This window comes from Magnolia sinica, chromosome 18 (assembly GCF_029962835.1).
Source record: "Magnolia sinica isolate HGM2019 chromosome 18, MsV1, whole genome shotgun sequence".
Classification (NCBI taxonomy): domain Eukaryota; kingdom Viridiplantae; phylum Streptophyta; class Magnoliopsida; order Magnoliales; family Magnoliaceae; genus Magnolia; species Magnolia sinica.
In genome coordinates, this window is record NC_080590.1 from 559053 (window position 1) to 583450 (window position 24398).

At 38.1% G+C, this 24398-nt stretch overlaps 2 pseudogenes; both read right to left on the bottom strand.

The window, feature by feature from the left end:
• Window positions 1–778: 778 nt before the first annotated feature.
• On the bottom strand, window positions 779–1347 carry LOC131233663 (kiwellin-1-like; annotated as a pseudogene).
• A 9532-nt stretch (window positions 1348–10879) lies between these two features.
• LOC131233665 (putative ripening-related protein 2) lies at window positions 10880–23188 on the bottom strand (annotated as a pseudogene).
• Window positions 23189–24398: the final 1210 nt, after the last annotated feature.

Consider the following 24398-nt stretch of genomic DNA (forward strand, 5'->3'; position numbering starts at 1 on the left):
GCTCCGTGAATTTGGAATAGTTATCCCCGAGGAAGATGGTGATCGACCTCCTAACGTCCATCCTTGCATCAGTCAATGACCAAATCTTTTTAAAGGACTGCTAGAAATATACTTCCACTTAGGATTTGTTTGGTTATCACATATTTCCTAGTTTCTATGTTTCCTGAGTTTTAAAGGATAGCTTGTAATCCAAATAGTTCCACCACAGACAAAGAACACCACAAAAAACTCAGAGGTCAGGAGATCCCAACAACTGAACCATTATTGTATTCTCGTATTTATATGTAAGCACATGTAACATTGTTGTCAAGGCAAGGGTAATGGACATTTTGGATTATCCAAAAGAGCACTCAGTCGAGCTAAGAAGATTATGGTCACACGTGTAATTTGCTAGGCCCAAATGTTGCTTACTGACAGAATTTACAAACTAGGTGAACTTTCTCGTGGAAGACGAGCCCAGAAATAAACTCCTCATTTGGACCCACAAACTCCTCATCTTCGTGCGAATGGGCAGATTTAAACCGACGACACCTTTATTTATTTGTAATTTAGGTACATCATTTACATAAAACGGCAAGCTGCCTTATTGCAACGCAAACAAACATTAACTATACCTCCAACAAAAGAAAAAGGATTCATAATTTAAAAAAAAAAAAAAACACACACACACACACCTCAAATGCCAAATTGTGATATGCATGCAGGCCATGAACACACATCTGCATGGGTTTGAGAGAATGTTTAGGTGCATCCCTACCCGTTGATACATGTATACAATTCAACCATCCGTCCAGGTGATGTCCAACCGTCCCCAATTACTTTTAGGCACACCCAAGGCTTTCCAAACAGCTTTGGAGGCATCAACAATATTGTTGGGGCAAGGAGGTTGGTAATCATGATCTGCGTCACACCCCATGGTTGAGTCACACTCATCGACCACCATAGCTTCCACTCTGCGCCCGTTTCCATGAATGATTATCTTGTTGAGGCATCTCCCTTGGTTGTTTGCCTTGAACCACCCAGTCGAGAGTGCCACCACAGGCGTGTCTTCGTCGTGGTATTAGTTATCACATTCTGATGGGGCCCCACCACCTCCACCCTCCTCAAAGCTGTTGATTGTCAAGACAGACTTTGTGTGTTTCGACACAGGTGGCGAACATTTGTATGTGGTGTAAATTTTTCCCTCTTCACAGCAATCAGAGTTGTTCTCGGTGTTGCATTCGCCTGGGGCGGTTTCTTACCCTTCAATTTGCCACTGGGTTTGCATTTTTGAGCTCGTGCATGGATGGAAGCTTGGGAAAAGAGAAGGAAGATGAAGAGAACACATGCCCTTAAACAAGCACCCATCTTCCTATTCTAACTTCTTTTCTCTTTTCTTTTATTTTGTGGTGATGTAATGTAAGAGTGGTGGGGCATATATAGGAAACAACTACTCAAATTGAGCTTGGGTTTCTCAGAAAACTACTAACTATATTCTAGTCTTGAAGTTTTAAAATTACTAAAAACTCCAAGTTAGAATACAATTGAAATGGAGTTGGCAAAATTATATTCAGATTACATTTGTCATATGTGTGAGGAATGTTTGTGTTTTATGCATGCATCATTGTAACAAATTTAGATCTAGACAATTTCTCGGCCTCCGAAATTTCACTGGGGATTTTCAGATTTAGACGTTTCTCTTGCATTATTTAAACTTCGAAATAAATTTTCTATTAAAATCACAATAATCTAATAGTAAAACTGTGAAAAACTCTGAGATTTTTATTAAAAATGATATTACCATGATAATATCGTTTAATCAAAATTTCTTAACAATGTCACGGGACTTCAAAATCTAGGCAATATTTGTCACAATTAATGGTATAAATATGGCCCTATGTGTGAACTTTCCTGAAAATCTGAATCCAGTCAATGCACACTCTCACAGATCTGAACCATCCATAAAGTGTCTTGTCCACAAAAGATCAGTGGGCATGCAAGACACTTTATCATCATTGAGTCTTAGACTTACATGGAAGAGGTGGCCCACCCGTTCAAGTAAGAGTCAATGTGAAAGGTGTCCGTGAGATTTTAGTTTGTCATTGCACATATATACATTGTTCCAATAAGGCGTGTGTCTACGTGAAATTTTCATTTGGTGGGCAAAAAAGAAAAGAAAAGAAATCTATGGAATCTCTGCAGTAGCTAAGTGCTGCCGTCTAACCCACAAGAGCAGTCCAAATACACAAAACTAGAATGGATTCTTATGATACTCATATTACTATTAAGTTATTGTGTTCCTAATTGCGTTGGGACACTTAATCCAATCAAGAACCTGTGACTTTTGGGATGTTTTTGATCAATCGTAACCAAAATTTGCATGGTCTGGATGGATGAAAATGTATGCCACGTCCAAGTTGGATATGTCGCAACTGGTCGATAAAATGTGGTGAACTCAGTAAATCTTATTGCTCATCATAGTCACCTTGCAACTGGTCGATAAAGTGTGGTGAACTCAGTAAATCGTATTGCTCATCATAGTCACCTCGAAAATTCCGTATGTCTCTATCATCTTAAAAGTCTATTTAATAAGAAACTAGGATCCTTTGATTGTATTTTTCTCTTAAACATGCCCACTTTTTTTCTTTGGGAAAACTTTGATACTCGGCATAGTCTCATGGATGATACGCAAGGCAGGCAGGCAATTAGAAATTATATTGGTGGGAGACACAAGTAAAACTGCCCAAATTATGGTTTTTAGTTTAGATATATCATGATTGACCAAATATTAAGCTTGTATGATAATCTGACCATTGGATTGGTGAACATTTATTAGACATTTAAAACTGAGAAACATCCAATGGTCCCTTTTCAACAAACAAAAGTATCAAGTATCACCAAGATCAGAGGTTAGGATTGTTCAAACAATCTGATTTTACGTATTGTGACTTCCGGATAATGGGTTCCATAGTTTCACTGGTTTTACTTACCATAACGCAGGCTACCTGTACTATTTTAGAGTGCCTGCGTATCAAGCGCAGTCTGCTGCCTGAGTATTATATGACTCCCTTTTTTATTGTTATTTCTCTTTTTATGCTTAGCTGCTTCTTGTTACAGATATGATACGCCCAAAGGGATCTCCGCAGCAGCTGGATTGTAGCCAATGGCATGTCGTGAAATGGGTGGCCAAAAGTTCACAATCCTTTAAATTCGAATAATATATATATATATATATATATATAGACACACACATACATATGTGTGTATGTTAATCTGTTTGTTCTTAGAGAGTAATAAAAAGAGAGAAATGCTCACACACAATTAATTGGACGTCCAACTAGTTGCCTAATTATAACTCTAATTATTATTATTAAATCTTGTCTAGATGAAAGTTATTCAAAGAGAAGAGTTGCTGGATTGGGTGGGCCCCACTATAGAAATACTGTGAAATCCATCCAACCATTTAGTGATTTACCTCATGTTAGACCCTGCAGTGTCCAAAAATCAGCCTCATCCTTGATATACATGGACCACATGACTGGAAACAGTGTACATATAGAAAGCTCATGAGTTAAATTGGCTCATTTAAATCATATATGGTGTAACAACCCTGAATTTTAGTGTACTTAATTAGAATTAAAATAAATAGTTAAATATTTTATTTTTAATTAAAAAATAAAAACAAGTCAATAATTAAGTTGGTAGAGACACTCGTGATTGAAAGAAAAGTTGAGGGATAAACTTTTGCCATCATAACTTTTGATTGTGGATGAGATTGGAGGATCGATTCGGGGAGTAATAATAAAAAAAAAAAATTTCAATTTTTCTCAACTTCGATTATCTATATTGTTTCACAAAGCTCCCCTGGCCGAGAACTTCCTTTTCGCATGATAGTCTCAGTCTCTGATTTCTTTGATCTGGTGATGGATCTTTTCCTTCCAAATAAAAAATGCATTTTTTTCATCTTAAAAAAATAAAAATGGCAGCCATCTATTTGGCTAGAGTTTCTTGATTTGTGAACTAGCTCTCGGGCTCTATGAGATGTGGTTGAGTCGCCCAACCCCTGATGGTTATCATGAACCCATGACTCCATGCATGAACGCCAAAAATTGTAATTGTGATTATTCAGCTTCTCGAGCCCTCTAATTATATTTGCAAGATCCGTCATCGTGCTTAGTGTGGTCACCTGTGGATCTTTACCTCCAAGAAGTTTGGTCCCCGATCAGCTGTCACACTATTCACAATGGATGGTCCCTAGACAAAACAGTGGCTCTAATACCACTTGTAAGAAAAGATAAAGTAATAAAGTACAAAAACCTTGTGTATACAAAAGTAAAATACACAACAAATCACAACCACACTTTATACTTACAAATTACACATTCACACTTACAAGACACTCAACTAAACCTTACAGCTAAAATACTAAAATAATATACCACACTCAAATACAGCACCTCACACCTCAAGACTACTCACAACTTCACTAGTACACCTGCAACTACAACTCAATCTCATATATATATATATATATATATATATATATATATATATATACACACACACACACACACACACACACACACACACACACACACACACACACACACACACACACACACACACACACACACACGATAACAAATAGCTCTACATGGAAGAGTACCAGAAGTGGTTATTATTTGACCATTCACCAAGGTCTGCTATATGCAAAGTCTGTGTTGATTTTACATTTCCAATGGATAAAAATAGCCTTTTCAATATGCTAGGCCGAGACCTTCCGTGGTTTAATTGCTATTTTATAGATTTGGACTGTTCTTACAGCCCAATAAATAAAAATATAAGCCTCGGATGGAATATGGCCAAATGCCTGATGGGACCAGAAGGTACAACCTGACGTGCCGATCAGTACTTGTATAAAGCTCCGAAATGGGCGTGGCTCAGATCCGGGCTCGAATGGGTTAGTGGTCATGGGATGGGACTGGACCAAAATCAGGACAGCCTATAATATGCTATTTTCAGCGCTGGGAATCTGTGTTTTAAAAACTTCACCAGATTGTTCAATCACAAGATAGACGGTGACCATAGCTCTTTCTTTTCATTATGTTCAATTCAAATCGTTCAAGGTCTCTAAAAGCTGCCCAAGTGGCTTACACCAATATGAACCAGCGGTTTGGACCAGTGAAACCCATAGGTTGAAACAGTTTAGGTGCACGGTTGTTACGAAAAGAGAGGAAGAAAAAGAAAGAAGAAAAGAAATTTGATATTTATTCTGATATGACAGTTTAGATCAGGCTGCCCAGCTTCAACTTTTTCGGTTTACCGTCACATTCGGTTTTTAGAAGGAAAATCACCAACGACCACTTTCACAAGCATTTTGTCATTGTAAAATATCTAATATTTTAAAAGATAAAAAATCATGAAAAATAAATTCAAGAGGATCAAAAGATTAGGTTGCAACGCTTATTGATGGTGAGTTTTGTAACTGGTTGAATTGGATGGATAGTTGTAGTCACTTGTAGACACATGTATACTTGCACCAACATGTAAATGACAGCGGGGGTGCCGATTGTGGCCGAGGACTGCCTGAGTCAGGTGAGCATACTAAAAGTAGAAGCATGACTTGATCTAGAGTTTTTGTTACTTACCTATCTTCATCCGCAATGGGTGCACTTATAAGGTCTTTAGGCGGCTTAAAGACTTGCATATCCCGACAAGATTCACTGGATTTGCTTAATGGTCCTTATTTAGATGTGAATCTACTTCTTAAAGTATCGTCGAGCCCGCCTTGGTCGAGGTGCTCTTCGGGTAGAATCATACTGAATCTTTCATTTCTTAGTTCTCTCTCTGAGTTTTCCATCCCGCCTTTGACCATGGTTGATCTAGTCAACTCAGGAGATGATTCACCCCACCAAGCTCTACCCTTAAGCAGCTCAGCTCGGCTCAAGGTCAGCTCAAGCCTATCTTTCTGTCAGGAGGGTCACTTGGTATATCTTCTGAGCTCTGTGCCCTATCAGATCGGGAAGCTCATCCTGGTACTCTAATAAACTCATCTTGAAAATATTTCTCTTATCATTAATTACACATCCCGTACAACAGACTAATTTGATTTTCCCTACAATAAGTACTAAACAATTTTTTTAATTAAGGAATTATTAAGTTGATAAATATAAAAAATGAAACGACATACCCACTTTACAAATAACCCATGTGATGTAAGTAGAGGCATCTCTCAATAATGTACATGAGTTTTCAATTTTGATAAGTGTCACCATACATAGCTAGTAATCCAAATAGTTTTGCAATGGATAGCATAAAAATGACTGAGGTCAGCATATCCTATCAACTAATATTAGGACTGACACATGGATGGACATGATGAGGTTGATCACCATTTTCCTTAAGGGGATAATTACTCTGAATCCACGGAACTTCTCTATATTCCTCATAAAAATTTCTCAAATCCACGAGGGAAAATAAAAATAATTTCTAAGAAATTTGAAAATTAATTGATTGATTATAAAAATGAGTTTACAATCTTTTAAATAGTGATATCAATAATAGGAAAAAAGTTTTAGAATAAAACTCCAACTCCCAAAAATCATGACTTATTATGAATAGTAAACTTACTATTTATAGACGGTCATTATTTCTACTAGACTTCATGGTTTTCAGCCAAAATAGTAAGTGTCCAATTTGGCCTAACCACGTTATTCCCCTAATTTTTTTAAGCCCTTTTCATGTTGGGCACAACTCCTATGATCAAACTAAAACTTACTATATATATATATATATATATATATATATATATATATATATATAATATGGACTTTTGACCATCGATTTGATAGAATCTTGTAAATTCAGTGTAGGCAACCAGGCACAACGGGTTGGTTGGCTAAAGTAGCTTCTCCTACCCCAAAATCATATATATGACGTTGAATAACTATCCTAGTTTATGAGATATGCATGTTTTAAGGTTCTAACGGTCTGGATCACTTCCGCCTTTAATTGGGCCTTTGCTGGTCCATCTTGGCCATGAAATTGTCTGCGACCCACTTTACATCAAGAACTATGACTTAAATATGGGCCATTATTGTATTCTCTTATTAATATATAGGCAATAAATTATCAAGCATATGTTGTTAACCTTTTTCTTAAGGTGGGCTATATATAACATCGTTGTCAAGGCAAAGGACAGAAGAATACTCACTCGGGCCCATGAGGTTGGGTCACACATGTAATGTAATTTGGTAGCTTCTAATGTACATTAACCCATAGAATTTACAAACCATGTGAAGGTAGGTGGAACTCGTTTGTGCCTCTTGGTCCCCAACCCATGGCACTTTGAAATCCACGTGCCATTTGTACCATACTTGTGGTAGAAGAGGAAGATTCGAGATATCTCAAGAATGACAAGATTCAAGGTTCATCAATTGTAGAGTTGTACATGAATTGAGTTAGCCCGCGTGATTCGACTCGGTTCGAAACTGAGTTCGAGCCGAGTCAAGCTGATTTTTTTAGCTTTTATATATATATTTCGAGCCGAGTTTGAACTTGCCAGAGCTTGACTCGACTCGGATCGAACCCCAACTCGAATGGAACTCGGATCGAACCAGTTAGGTGACTCAGTTATTTTAATATTGATGTTGCTCAGCAAGCGTTTGATGAAATGACTCAACGAAGTGTCGGCTGGTGGCAAGGAAGGTATGGATATGAAATAAATACACTGTATTTTGATTTTTATGTTGCCTACTGAGTGTTTGATGCAATACAATTAAACCGATGTTACTACTTTACATTCCGTGAGAAATTGAAAGTGCACTCCATGTGTTTGAGAAAATGCCACGGAAGCTTGATCTTGGCTTGAACTGGCCTGAGCTGCTCGCTGAACCGAGCCGAGCCGAGTTTGAGCTGGGGTCAGCTAGTGGTCGAGCCGAGTCGAGCTATGCCAAGCTCGACTCGTGTACACCTCTACCTGTTGTAGAGTCCATAGGTGTGAACGGTTTCTTTATTTCCCTATAATTGGTGCACAGTGATGCTGCCGAATAGATGACCTTAATTGTTAGTATCAGAGAATTACTGTGCCTAAGATTATGTTGATTTGTGCTTTATTTTCATTGCTTGCTTATCTTATGCTCCTGAGTCTTGGTAATGCTTTCATTCGCATCTGATGTTAGATCTGATTGATGCCTATAGGTTTTGAAATTTGATAGGAATCTCCCATTCATCTTTTGACCATATTTCGGAGCTTTATTCCTTGTTTACCATGGCTATTAATGGCAAATGCTGCATCCATTGGAGATGAAAGTCTACACTAGTGGATTTCGGTGTTAGACTATGTGCTTCGACAATGGGCTATCGGGACCACGTATGTAGCTTGCATTAGCGATGTATCGAGGTACTTTGGCCTATATATATATATATATATATATGGTAGCCTATTAACAATACCCTTAATGCTAATAATGGGTTGTAATTTTTTCCGTAAGGGTTTTTCCACACGTAAATCATTGTGTTCTCTGTAATTGCTCAATTTTCATTTTTCTATTTGCATGTGTGATTTGTTCCAAGATTAGTTCTAAGCCTATAGTGTGACGGCTATGTTAATCTGACCATTAGATTGGTGAACATTTCTTGAAGAAATAAAATGAGAAATATCCTATAATCCTTTTTCAAAAAAGAAGAAGAAAAAAGTCCATAAATCAGATGTTAGGATTGTTTAAACAATCTGATTTTGGGAGCATGGCTTAAAGACAGTAGGCTTCATAGTTTCATTAGTTTAACTTGAGATAATGTATGCCACAGGTACGATTTCAGAGTGCCTGCCTTTTGTCATTCGGTGCCTGCGTATCATGTAACTCCCTTTTTTCTTGTCTTCTTCTTTCCTTTTTGTTTTTTTGGTTTTTTTTTTGTTTTTTATGCTTAGCTATTTCTTGTCATGCATGCGGTCCAACCAAAGGGATCTCTGCAGCCACTGCATTGCAGCGAATGGCATGGCATGGAATGGGTGGCCATAATTTCCAACTCTAAATTTGAATACGTGTGTGTTAGAAAAACTTAAATACTCTCACATGGAATGATGGTTGATACGCAAGTACTAATAAATTATAAACATGCGATATATACAAGTAACTCAGGATAACACCATTGAAACTGTGGGCATTAATTCAAGTACATCAGAAACTAAAAGTCCAACTAGTTTTCCTTTTAATTTCCAATTGGAGGATTGGTGGATACCTGATCAACAGTTGACATGAAAAACTAGTAAATAATATGCATCCAATAAACAAAATCAGTTTATAAGATCACTCAATCCCTAATACATTTAAAATATTTATTATAAAAAATTAAAAATATAATAAAAAGGTATAAATTGAATTATTTTATATTCTAAATAATTATTCTGCAAAAATTGTGAAAAATTAAAAACTGATGAGATTTTAAAAATCTCACGATATTATTATAATAATATTATCTAATCAAAATTCTACAATATTAAAATCAAATTAAAATCAAATGATATTACTATTGTTTAATCAAAATTCCGTGATGATATCTCTCAGGGACTTTAGAATCTACGCAATATTTGTCATAATGGTAGAGACAAAGGTGGAATAGCATGTAGATAAGCGGACAAAACATAGGCTGTTGATTTTTCCTATCACTATGGGTCAAATGTCCTCTTGGATTCCTTGTCCCTCTTTGCGCGCACTACAGAGATGAGATGATTCCAGCCATGGATTGACATGGGCTGGATAAAATAACCCAGATTCCATCATAACATTGGGTCCACCATTCCATTTGATTCCCCACTTCCAATGTATAAACCTAGCCTTTTCAATATCCAAGCCCTATTTTATGGATATGGGCTGCTCCTACAGGCCTAAGGTTGAATTTCCAAGTGCAATAAATTATATAACATAGACCCGGGTTAGAATATGGACAACTCATCGGCTGTGAATGACCAAATCTTTTTAAAAGTATTGCTAGGACCTGTTTGGTTATAAGTATTTTCTAACTTTTATGTTTCCTCTGTAGTGTGAGAGTTAGCCTAGTTTTCTGCCAATGAAAGATTTCATTTTGTTTTGTCCATATACCAATTTTCCAAGGGAAAATGGGAAAAGCCTAAAATCTTATTTAAATTATTTAGGTAACTCATTCCCTAGTTAAAATGCAGCGTGCTTTTTTTTTATTATTAGAAAAAGTTTGAAATAAAAGTTTCGAAAATGCTACCTATAACTTTGTTGAATGGAATAATATGATGCATAATCATTTACTTCCAGTGAGCCCACAAAATTTTAAAAAAAAATTTTAAAAAAAATAAATAAATATGGGCCTCACCTATCGTATAACTAAGAATCACTTCTCCCAAAAATTAAAATGCAACTACCCAAAGCCTACCATAAACGACCTCCAATGAGGAAACAAAATGCAACCCCGGCAATGACAAAATGCTGGGTGCAGGGCAGGCTGACTGTCTCGAGAGCTTAACGTATCATCTCTGGCACCCTTTGAGGCTGCCAACCCAAAGCCTGCCATAAATGTGAATTTGGGAGTTTTTGGGCAGGTGTCCATTTTTTCATATGGTGTGGGTCACATAATAATTACATATACATGATTTAGACCAACAAACTCTTCATCTCTGTGAGAATGGGCAGATTTAGACTGACAACACTTTTATTTATTAGTAATTTAGGTAGAGAAATTACATAAAATGGCAAACTGCCTTATTGCAAGCCAGCAAATAACAAAAGAAGAAGGATTCAAAAGTAAAATAAAATAAAAACGCACTTCAAATGCCAAATTGTGATATGCGTGCAGACCAGGAACACACACATTTGCACAGCTATGAGCAAATGTTTGGGTACATCCCTATCCCTTGATGCATGTATACAATTCAAGCATCAGACCAAGTAATGTCCAACTCGCCCCAGTCACTTTTCGGCACTCCCAAAGCTTTCCAAACAGCTTTGGAGGCATCAACGATATTGTTGGGACAAGGAGGTTGGTAATCATGGTCTGCATCACACCCCACAGTCGAGTCACACTCATCGACAACCATAGCTTCCACGTTGCGCCCATTGGCATGAATGATTATCTTGTTGAGGCATCTCCCTTGGTTGTTTGCCTTGAACCACCCAGTTGAGAGTGCCACCACAGGTGTATCATCTTTATGGTATTTATTATCACATTCTGATGGGGCCCCACCATCTCCACCCTTCTCGAAGCTGTTGATTGTCAAGACAGCCTTTGTGTGTTTCGACACAGGTGGTGAACATTTGTATGTGGTGTAAATCTTGCCCTCTTTACAGCATTCAGAGTCATTCCCAGTGTTGCATTGCCCCTTGGGTGCTTTCTTACCTCTCAATTTGCCACTGGGCTTACATTTCTGAGCTTGTGTTTGGAGAGAAGCCTGGGAAAAGAGAAGGAAGATGAGCAAAACGCATGCCCTTAACCAAGCACCCATCGATCTTTCTATTCTAGCTTCTTTTCTCTCCTCTTTGATTTTGTGGTGATGTAATGTATGAGTGGTGGGGTATATATAGGAAACAACTACTCGAATTGACCTTGGGTTTCTCAGAAGACTAGCAACAACATTCTAATCTTGAAGTTTTAAAATAACTAGAAATTCCAGTTGGAATCCAATGGCATTAATAATGCCCCTGGCAAAACTATATATATAGATAATTACATTTGTCAAATACCAATTTTGGATTTTATGTGTGAGGAATGTTTTTGTGTTTTATGCGCATCGATCTTGTCAATTTCTTGGCCTCAGAAATTTCACTCGGGATTTTCAGATTTGATGTTTTTCTGGCGTTATTTTAACTTGCAACTGATTTTTCTATTAAAATCACAATAATCTAATAGTAAAATTGTGAGAAACTATAAGATTTTCAGAGATTTTTATTAAAAACTGGTGAAATTCTGAAAATCTCATGATATTACCATGATAAAATCGTTTAATCAAAATTTCTCAACAACGTCACACGACTTCAAAATCTATGCAATATTTGTGGCAATGGTAAAACTGTGGGCCCTATGTGTGAACTTTACCTATGATCTGAATCCAATCAATGCATATTCTCGCAGATCCGATCCATCCAGAGAGATGGCCAGACATTGAATTGGCCATTCCATTAGAAATTAGCCGTGTGTGTGTGTGTGTGCGGATATATATATATATATATATATATATATATATATATCTCAGCATAAGCTTTGGAAAATGGCCCACAAAAGATAAGTAGACAAAACTAACATTGAAGAAATCTAGCGTAGAATCTCCAATAGCTAAGTGCCGCCGTCTAACCAACAAGAGCCGTTAAAAAACACAAAAGTAGTGTGGATTCTTGCATTCACGGGAGTTTTATCATTAGTTAAGGGAAATGCTCCAGTACTCTCCTACCACTGTAAGTGAGAGTGTTCCTAGTTGCATTGGGACACTTAATTCAATCTATTGATCTAGACTGTTCATTAGGTGTAGTGCACATTTCTTGGGCTAGAATGCAAATATCATTTCAATACGATAAATTTTAACCATTTGATCAATGATTTTTAATATGGATGGTCAACACCTTTTACACAAAAATAGGTCCAACCGAAAATTTAATCCATCTGTTTGTTAGGGCCATCATGGATTGCTTATGATTTTAAAGAATCACTTTTGTTAGACAATTGTAACCATCACATCCATGGATTGAGAAAGAAATCGCCGTAGAAAAAAAAATGCTAAATCAAGAATGGATCTGATCATACGATCATGGTGATTGTTGCATGGAAGCTCATGAAAAGTGTTGTTTTGGATCATCTAATCAGTGTGATTTTTGCATATAAGCCCTTGAAAAGTGTTGTAGACTCAGTGGACAGTCCAGATTGATGAAATAGACTGTCCTAGCAATGTGGTGCAACCAGGAGCACATTAACTTAGTCCTCTGAAAGCACTCCAGCATTTCTCATTAATTATTTCTTAAGAGCCAGATCATTTTGTGTTTTCTTTCTAAATAGCTGTGGCTCGTGCAAACACTCCAGTAACACGATCCAAGCCGTGGGATCCATCACAGATGGACCATATCTCTAAAATCACACCAATCAGAAGATTTTTGCCATCTCGAACAGACAATTGAAATTGGAAAGTGGCCATTCTCTTCAGTGGCTACCAATTGTACAGTTAGAATCACCCGGAACCAGTGACTTCGGGTGCCCAAAATTAGCAATATGGTCTGGATGGATGAAAATGTATGCCATGTCTAAGGTGGATGTGTTGCAATTGGTTGAGAAACTGTGGTGAACTCACAAAAATTTGTTGCTCATTTTAATCACCTCAAAAGTTCCGCATGTCTTTAATTATCATCTTGAAAAGTCTTTTTAATAAGAAACTCGGATCCTTTGAGTGCATTTTTAATAAAACTGAGCATCACATAGCTCTACCATGTTTTCTATATCAAATCCACTCCATCCATCAAGATATTTCCTCAATGTTAGGCATTGGGATAGAAAATCAGCCCAATCCAAAACTTAAGTAGATATGTCTATAAGAAACTACGTGGACATGTTGAGCGTAGATTTGTATGTAGATGCTAGATATTCCGTCTAAGCCGTGGATCAAATGCCCTTAGAGTGGGGCTCCCATTGTAACACAGAGATGAACATGATGAGGTCGATCACCGTCTTCCTCAAGAGGATAACTACTCCGAATTCACGGAGCTTCTCTGGACTCCTCACAGAGACTTCTCGAATCCACAAGGAAAGAAAGCAGAAAGTAGAAATAAATTCTAATAAATTTGAAATTGATTAATTAATCCAATAAACTACTTCACAACCCTTTAAATAGGGATACCAAGCAATGGAAGAGAAATCAGAAGCAAACTACAACTAAAACTCCTAGAATTCACAACTTACAATAAATAGTAAACTTACTATTTATAGACAGTCGTGATGTCTACTAGTGCACAATGTTTTCGGCCAAAAATAGTAAGTGTCCTATTTGGCTTCACCAAACAATTCTCCTAATTATTCTAAGCTCTTTTCATGTTGGACACAACTCCTAAAGCCCGACGGATGAAGAGTTATAATCAAACTAAAACTTGCTATTTATAGTAAAAACGAAATAAAAATAGGGAAACGACCGTTGATCCAGGGGTATGTCACAAATCCGGCTTGTGTAACATAGTGTACCAGGGTTGGTTGGCTAAAGTAGCTCGTTCTACCCCAAAATCATATATTTTACGCCGGATAACTCATTCCGGATTGTAAGATACGTCCGATTTAAGGTCCGACGGTCCGGATCACTTCTGTCGTCGACCAGCCCTTTTCTGATCCGTCTTGGCCATGAAACTGTTCACGACCCGCTCTACATCAGTCCCATCCACTTCAAAAGAACTCGTCCTGCTCTGGTTCATGATACTCAGTCAAGTTCGCGATGTTGAAAGTCTGTGAGATCGTCATGTCATCTGGAAGATCAACAACATAGCGTTGTCATTGATCTTTCGAATGATTGGGATGGGTCTAATCTTCTTATTTTTTAACTTGTTGTACGTTCCGGTCGGAAATCTCTCTTAGCGCAGATGAACCATAACGCGGTCACCCACCTTGAACACTTTTTGTCGCTGGTGCTTGTCTGTTTGTTCCTTATATTTCTCGTTTGAGGCATATAGTTTGGTCTGCACTTTCGCATGGATGCCCATCATCTTGTCTGCCATATGTTCTGCTGCAATGCTCGTGCCTGGGTGCTTGGGCAAAGGGACCAAGTCAAGTGTGTGGCGAGGCACTCGTCCGTAGATAATCTGGAACGGTGATTTTCCTATCGAGCAGTTGACCATGTTGTTAAATACAAACTCTGCTTAAGACAAGGCCAAATCCCACTGCTTTAGTTTTTCTCTTGAAATACAACGAAGGAGGTTTCCCAACGTGCAATTCATAACTTCGGTCTGCCCATCAGTCTGTGGGTGATAAGCACTGCTGAATTGAAGTCATGTATCGAATCGAGTCCACAAAGTCCGCTAAAAGTGGCTAATGAACTTCGTGTCATGGTCAAAAGTAATGGTCTTGGGGACCCCGTGTAGCCGTACGACCTCCCTAAAGAATAGAGTCGCCACGTGTGTTGCATCGAGGGTCTTCTTGCATGGGATAAAGTGCGTCATTTTGTAGAAATGATTTACCAACACGAACACCGAATCCATGCCACGTTGTGTTCAAAGGTGACCAAGTACGAAGTCCATTGATAAATCCTCCCAATGACCATCAGGCACAGGTAACGGGGTGTAGAGGCCCATATTCTGAGATTGCCCCTTAGAGGTCTGACAAACATAATAACGTTGTACAGCTTTTCCCACATCACGTACTAATTACGGCCAGTAATACCACTTTTCCACAAGAGCTCGCGTCTTGTCTCGCCCAAGGTGTCCACCGAGGCCACTTCTATGTAGCTCATGAATAATCTGTTCCCTCAGAGAACTTTGGAGGATGCACAATCGATTCCCCTTGAAGAGAAAATTGTCATGTATATGAAGGTCACTGGGGAGACCTTCTTAGCACTTCATCTAAGAATCTTTGAAGTCCTCATTCTCGGCATACAGCTCCTTGAGACAGTCGAAGGCGACCACCTCGTTGCTCATCGTAACAAGTAGTGATGCGCGATGGCTAAGTGCATCAGCCACCTTATTCTACTGCCTTAACTTGTGCTTCAGAATGAACGTGAAGTCCTATAAAAACGCAACCCATCTAGCATGCATACGATTCATGTTAGTCTGACTATTAATAAACTTTAATGCTTGATGATCAGTGTACAAAACAAACTCTCTTTGAATCAGATAATGCCGCCAATGTCGCAGCACCTGAACAACTGCGTGCAACTCAATCTCATAAGTCGACCACTTCTTTCAGGCTTCGCTGAGCTTCTTGCTGTAAAAGGCTACCGGCCTGCCTTCCTGTGATAATACTCCTCTAATTCTGATGTATGAAGCATCATACTCAATCTCAAACAATTTGTCGAAATTAGGAAGCACCAAGACCGATGTTGTAGATAAACGATGCTTGATCTCATGAAATCTCTTGTTGGCTTTATCGATCCACTGAAATGGTCCTTTTTTCATGCAATCTGTTATAGGCGCGACTATAGTGCTAAAATCTCGCACAAATCGACAATAGAAAGTCGTCAACCCGTGAAAACTCCTCACATCATGAATGTTTGTCGGGATTGGCCATTCCCTAATAGCTCGCACCTTTTCATCATCCACACAGATACTTGTGGACGTTATAACAAATTCTAGAAACAACAAGCTGTCAGTTAAAAAACTACACTTCTTCAAGTTGAGGTACAACTTGTTAGTTTGTAGGACCTGCAGCACCTGCTTGAGATGTGTCCTATGCTCCGTCTCATCCTGGTTATATATCAATATGTCATCAAAATATACTATCACAAATCGGCTAGTGAAATGTTTTAGAACTTGATTCATTAAACGCATAAAAGTACTTGGTGCGTTCAATAGGACGAAGGGCATGACCAGTAACTCATACAACCCTTCCTTGGTCTTGAATATCGTTTTCCACTCATTACCAGGTCGGATACAAATATGATGATACCCGCTCCTTAAATCTAGTTTAGAGAACACCTTGGCCCATTCTAGCATATTGAGCATGTCGTCCAACCGTGGTATTGGGAACCGATATTTGATGGTAATTTTGTTAATTGCCCGCTGTCGACATACATTCGTTAGCTTTCATTTTTTTTATGTTAATAATGCTGGTACGGCACATGGGCTCATGCTATCTCTCAAAAGACTTTTACGGATCAATTCCTCCACTTGCCCCTGAAGTATCTCATACTCCTTTAGACTCATCCGACAATGAGGGCTGTTGGGCAGGCTAGCCTTAGGGATGAGGTCTATATGATATTGGATGTCCCTCATAGGGAACAATCCATCAGGTAAATCTTCAGGCCAGACTTCTTTAAATTTGTTTAACAACAGTCTTAAACTTGGAGAGATGTTTAAGGGTTCCTCTTCCTCGCCCTTCATCACTATGGCGTATACCTCGCCGGTTTCCTTGGATTTCTCCATGAACTCCCGAATGGTCAAGAGGGAACTCCCCTCCACTTTAGAGGCTTCAAGATAGTTCTTTATAGCCATAGGGGTAAGGATTATTTTTTGACTATCCTTGATGAATATGTAGACATTATCCCGTCCTTGATGGGTTGCATCACGGTCCAACTACCAGGGTCGACCGAGTAGCATATGGTAAGCTTCCATACTGACCACATCACAAAGTATCTAATCCTTATAATTTTTGCCAATTGAAAACGAGATAGTGCATTATTCAGTTACCTTAGTCTTATTCACCTTTTTTATCCAGCCAATTAAGTATGGGGAAGGATGTTTTGTCGTTGGTAGCTGCAACTTGTCCACCATGTTCTCGCTACTACCACTGTCTATGATCACATCACAAACCTTTCCGTTGATAGTGCACCAAGTACGAAATATATTGTGTCGCTGTAGATGTAATTCCTTTCGTGAGGTATACAGTAATCGCCTCACAACTACAAATTTGCCACAATCCTCACCCATCACTTCATCGCCACCTGTTAATTCTTCAATGGTTTGTTCATGTTCATCAAAGTCATGGTCTTCTTCTGCGGTCTCATCTTCAGTGCCCCCTTCGTTTATAGTCAAGTATGCTACGGGACATTGAGGACAAGTGTTTAATAAGTAGCTTATTTGGCTTCACCAAACTGTTCTCTTAATTATTCTAAGCTCTTTTCACGTTGGACGCAACTCCTAAAGCCCAACGGATGAAGAGTTATAATCAAACTAAAACTTACTACTTATAGTAAAAACAAAATTAAAATAGGGAAACTACAGTCAATCCAGAGGTATTTCGTAAATTCAGCTTGCATAACCCGCCGTAGTGGGGTTGGTTGGCTAAAGTAGCTCGTTCTACCCCAAAATCATATATTTTACGCCAGACAACTCATTCCAGATTGTGAGATATGCCCGATCTAAGGTCTAACGGTCCGGATCACTTCTGTCGTCGACCGACCCTTTTCTGATCCATCTTGGCCATGAAACCGTCCACGACCTGTTCTACATCACATTGCATCATACATACTTTGATACCGGTTGCAAGTAAAAAAAAAAAAAAAATTCTGAAGATGATTTGAAAATAGACCTTAATTTTCCAGAGAATTTGTTGTTGATAAACAAACATGAGACTTTCCCACACTTTCACGGAAAAAAAGTTTCTCAGGCAATTTCATTTCTCACCCTTTCCACAAATCCAAACAAGCCCTAAATTGCCCACTTTTTTTCTCGAGGAAAAGTTTGATACTCGGTGGAATGTCATGGATGATACGCAAGAAGGCAATAAGAAATTACATTGGTGTGGGAGACACATAAGTAACGTAAAACACTCCAAATTATGGTTTTTAGTTTAGATATATCATGATTCATGGACCAAATATTAAGCTTATATGATAATCTGACCATTGGATTGGTGGGCGAGGTTAGGTTTGTTTAAATGATGTATTTTTAAAATTGTGAGTTAGGAACAGTAGGTTTCATAGATTCACTGGTTTAACCTGAGTATTATACAACATCCTCTCTTTTTTTTTTCATTTTTCTTTTTTATGCTTAGCTGTTTCTTGTTATAGATATGCTCCGCCAAAAGGGATGAATAATACACACACACACAAGCATTGATGAGTTTTGGAAATCAGTAGGCCACTCATGGTATTAGCTATATAGACAGTTCCATGAATGGTTTGGATCATCGTGACATTCTTTCAGGTGGGGCCCGCCACATTGGGTTATGTATGGTCTTATAATGACATGAGGAGTGCTACAACCAGGGCTCTCTATTTCCCTTAGTTCAAATGAATGGTAATTGGGTCATTATTACACCCTATTTGTGAGTATTTCTGTCTCCAAATCCGTCAGAGAAGGCCTGACTTAAATTTATGGGCCTACTATGACGTATATGTGTGATATCCACACCGTTCATTTGTCTTATCGAAAATTTTTAGGTGAGATCCAAAACTCAAGTGGCCCACACCACTAGTAACAGTGGCTATAAAACTTTTACTACTGAAATGCTTTTTCTTCCTATGTCCTAGAAAACTGTTTATTTGTCATCTAACTTATCCATAAGGCCAATCTAAAATAGATAAGTGGAAAACACAAATCAGTTTGATCCAAAACTTCTTGGGCCTCAAAAAGTTATTAACAATAGGCCTTTAATCCTCACTCTTTTCTTTGATGTGGTCCACTTGAGCTTTAGATCTGCATCTTTTTGGGCCCATGCCCTAAAATCTGCTATCAGAATTGATGGACGGCGTAGATAAGCTATATACATCCCAATGGGCCCCACGTAAAATTCACATTCCCGGGTTTGTCATCCTATATCGTTGGTTGACTCTAGCTTATGGTTTTCAGGACACTCTTGATGGGTTTCAGGACACTTATCTTTCCATTGTATACCTTCTTTTTGCTCAGATCAATGGGAATTTTTTAACGATAATATCTCCTCCTAAAGCTACACCTGAATCATGGTGAAACTTGTTGTTGTCCTTTTAAATGTAAAAAGAATACCTCTTCAAGTTAAACCGTTAGTTATTAATTTCTTTTCGTTTTTCTTCTATATAGACCTGTATATAGCTTAGGATACTTTTCCTTGTGCTGATAGCCATGATTTGAATTCTTGAAATTTCATATTAGTTTTTACAACTTAATCCATCACACATTGTGCTGTGATATTTATATATAACTTGTGTTAGTATTTCTACACGTCTGAATCAAATAATTCCCATTAACCATTATACTCTGCCAGAGCATCAAATAATTCTCTTTGATTTTAACACAGCACAAAACAGAAAAGAATTAGACCAACGTCAAAATCTCACAAACCAGAGAAAAGATTCTCAAAAAAGACTAGATGAATTTTATTAAATGAAAGATACCTATGCTATTCAGCCTAGATCTTTATTTACAGAGGAACTACTAGCACGCAAAATGACTAAAAATAGGATTAATTGAGAAGAGAATGGAAATGGACAGTAATCAAGCCTACAGTCAAGGCATAAATTGATTCTGACTTATTTATTTAGAGTTATTAACAAATAATACTTTTCTAAAAATAGATACCCGGCTGTTTTCATCCGAGAATGGAGCCTCCACACAATCAGGGCTCTTGATTCCACACAATCAGGGCTCTTGATTTCTACTAGTGCTTCCATGCCTTTCGATTGGACCGTTGGTGTTCCAATAGTTCCATGAAGTGTGCCACTTGTCCTACATCAAATTTTAAAGTCACACGGTTGATGCGCTTGATGAAGAGTGCAAAGTGGCTACCACAGTAGCAATCTCATTCTGGACAACTTCTCACGAGATTTTCATATTTTATTGTTTTTCTAGTCATATTATCAGGAAAATTTTGCCAAAATAATACATTTAAAACATCTTTTATAAAAAAGAAATTAAAAATATGATATAAATCTATAAATCAAATTATTTAAAATTCTAAATAATTCTCCTGTTAAAATTTTGAGAAATTATAAACTTCTGAGATTTCGAAAATATCCCCATATTATCACAATAATATTATTTAATTAAAATTATGCAAAATTAAAATCTAGTGATATTATCACAATAATATTGTTTAATTAAAATTGCATGATAATATATCGGGATCTTTAATATCTAGGCAATATAATTGTCATAATGGTAGAGACAAAGGTGGAGTAGGCCATAGATAAGACGAAGGGTGATGATTTTTCCGGTCACTATCGGTCAAATGCCATCTTGGATTCCTTGTCCCACAGCCATGGATGGACATGGGCTGGATAAAGTAACCCAGATTCCATCACAACATTGGGTCCACCATTCCATTTGATTCCACACTTTCAATGGATAAACCTAGCCTTTTCAATATCCGGACCCTGCTTTATGGATTTGGGCTGTTTCTACGGGCCTAAGGCTGAATTTCTAGGCACTTACGCCCAGGTTAGAATATTGGCCAAATTCCTGATGGGATGAGTAGATACAACTTGACGGGCTGAGCACTTGTCTAAAGCTCTGAAATGGGCCTGACCCAGATCCTTAGCTAGAGGGCTGGAGTGGATTAGTAATCGTGGGATGGACCTGGACCAGAATTAGGACAGCCCATAATATGCTATTTTCAACACTTGGGATCATTGTTTTAAAAACTTGACCGGACTGTCCAATCCCAATAAGGACTCGCGGTGACCACAGCTCACCGACCATCAGTGATGCAGATCGGGTCGTGGACACTTTCATGGCCGGGATGGACTAGAGAAGGGTCCGATTGGAGGCAGAAGTGATTAGGATCATCATAACCCTAAAACTGGTGTATCTCGCAAACCGGAATGAGTTATTCGACGTATAATATACAATTTTAGGGTAGGAGAAGCTACTTTATTCAACCAACCTAGTATGCCGGGTTGCCCACAACTGATTTGCGAGATTCCATCAGATCAACGGTCAAAATTCTAGGAGTTGTGCCTAGCATAAAAAGGTCTTGACAAAATTAGGAAAATAACATGGTTAGGCCAAATTGGACACTTACTATTTTTGGCCAAAAACCAAGAAGTCTAGTAGGAATCATGACCGTCTATAAAATACTAAGTTTACTATTTATAGTAAGTCATGTTTTTAAAGAGTTTTGAGTTGGAGTTTGATTATGAAATTTTTTTCCTAGATTTGATATCACTATTTAAAGGATTGTAAATTCATTTTTATCATCAATTAATTTATTGTGAAATTTATTAGAATTTATTTGTTTTTTACATATTTTCCTCATGGATTCGAGGAATCTTTGTAAGGAGTCGAAAGAAGCTCCGTGAATTTGGAATAGTTATGCCTGAGGAAGATGGTGATCGACCTCATAACGTCCATCCTTGCATCAGTCAATGACCAAATCTTTTTAAAGGATTGCTAGAAATATACTTCCACTTAGGATTTGTTTGGTTGTCACATATTTCCTAGTTTCTATGTTTCCTGAGTTTTAAAGGATAGCTTGTAATCCAAATAGTTCCACCACAGACAAAGAACACCACAAAAAACTCAAGAGGTCAGGAGATCCCAACAACTGAATCATTATTGTATTCTCGTATTTATATGTAAGCAATAAATCAAGCATATGTTGTTAGCATTTTTCTTAAAATGGGTCACATGTAACATTGTTGTCAAAGCAAGGGTAATGGACATTTTGGATCATCCAAAAGAGCACTCAGTCGAGCTAAGAAGATTATGGTCACACGTGTGATTTGCTAGGCCCAAATGTAGCTTACTGACAAAATTTACAAACTAGGTGAACTTTCTCGTGGAAGACGAGCCCAGAAATAAACTCCTCATTTGGACCCACAAACTCCTCATCTTCGTGCGAATGGGCAGATTTAAACCGACGTCACCTTCATTTATTTGTAATTTAGGTACATCATTTACATAAAACGGCAAGCTGCCTTATTGCAACGCAAACAAACATTAACTATACCTCCAAAAACACACACACACACACACACCCCTCAAATGCCAAATTGTGATATGCATGCAGGCCATAAACACGCATCTGCATGGGTTTGAGAGAATGTTCAGGTGCATCCCTACCCGTTGATACATGTATACAATTCAACCATCCGTCCAGGTGATGTCCAACCCTCCCCAATTACTTTTTGGCACTCCCAAGGCTTTCCAAACAGCTTTGGAGGCATCAACAATATTGTTGGGGCAAGGAGGTTGGTAATCACGATCTGCGTCACACCCCATGGTTGAGTCACACTCATCGACCACCATAGCTTCCACTCTGCGCCCGTTTCCATGAATGATTATCTTGTTGAGGCATCTCCCTTGGTTGTTTGCCTTGAACCACCCAGTCGAGAGTGCCACCACCGGCGTGTCTTCGTCGTGGTATTTGTTATCACATTCTGATGGGGCCCCACCACCTCCACCCTCCTCAAAGCTGTTGATTGTCAAGACAGCCTTTGTCTGTTTCGACACAGGTGGCGAACATTTGTATGTGGTGTAAATTTTTCCCTCTTCACAGCAATCAGAGTTGTTCTCGGTGTTGCATTCGCCTGGGGCGGTTTCTTACCCATCAATTTGCCACTGGGTTTGCATTTTTGAGCTCGTGCGTGGATGGAAGCTTGGGAAAAGAGAAGGAAGATGAGGAGAACACATGCCCTTAAACAAGCACCCATCTTCCTATTCTAACTTTTTTTCTCTTTTCTTTGATTTTGTGGTGATGTAATGTAAGAGTAGTGGGGTATATATAGGAAACAACTACTCAAATTGAGCTTGGGTTTCTCAGAAAACTACTAACTATATTCTAGTCTTGAAGTTTTAAAATTACTAAAAACTCCAGTTAGAATACAATTGAAATGGAGTTGGCAAAATTATATTCAGATTACATTTGTCATATGTGTGAGGAATGTTTGTGTTTTATGCATGCATCATTGTAACAAATTTAGATCTAGACAATTTCTCGGCCTCCGAAATTTCACTGGGGATTTTCAGATTTAGACGTTTCTCTTGCATTATTTAAACTTCTAAATAAATTTTCTATTAAAATCACAATAATCGAATAGTAAAACTGTGAAAAACTCTGTGATTTTTATTAAAAATGATATTACCATGATAATATCGTTTAATCAAAATCTCTTAACAATGTCACAGGACTTCAAAATCTAGGCAATATTTGTCACAATTAATGGTATAAATATGGCCCTATGTGTGAACTTTCCCTATAATATGAATCCAGTCAATGCACATTCTCACAGATCTGAACCATCCATAAAGTATCTTGTCCACAAAAGATCAGTGGGCATGCAAGACACTTTATCATCATTGAGTCTTAGACTTACATGGAAGAGGTGGCCCACCCGTTCAAGTAAGAGTCAATGTGAAAGGTGTCCGTGAGATTTTAGTTTGTCATTGCACATATACATTGTTCCAATAAGGCGTGTCTACGTGAAATTTTCATTTGGTGGGCATTTATGTACTAGCAAAAAAAAAAAAGAAGAAAAGAAATCTATGGAATCTCTGCAGTAGCTAAGTGCCGCCGTCTAACCCACAAGAGCAGTCCAAAAACACAAAACTAGAATGGATTCTTATGATACTCATATTACTATTAAGTTATTGTGTTCCTAATTGCATTGGGCACTTAATCCAATCAAGAACCTGTGACTTTTGGGATTTTTTGATCAATCGTAACCAAAATTGGCATGGTCTGGATGGATGAAAATGTATGCCACGTCCAAGTTGGATATGTCGCAACTGGTCGATAAAGTGTGGTGAACTCAGTAAATCTTATTGCTCATCATAGTCACCTCGCAACTGGTTAATAAAGTGTGGTGAACTCAGTAAATCGTATTGCTCATCATAGTCACCTCGAGAATTCCGTATGTCTCT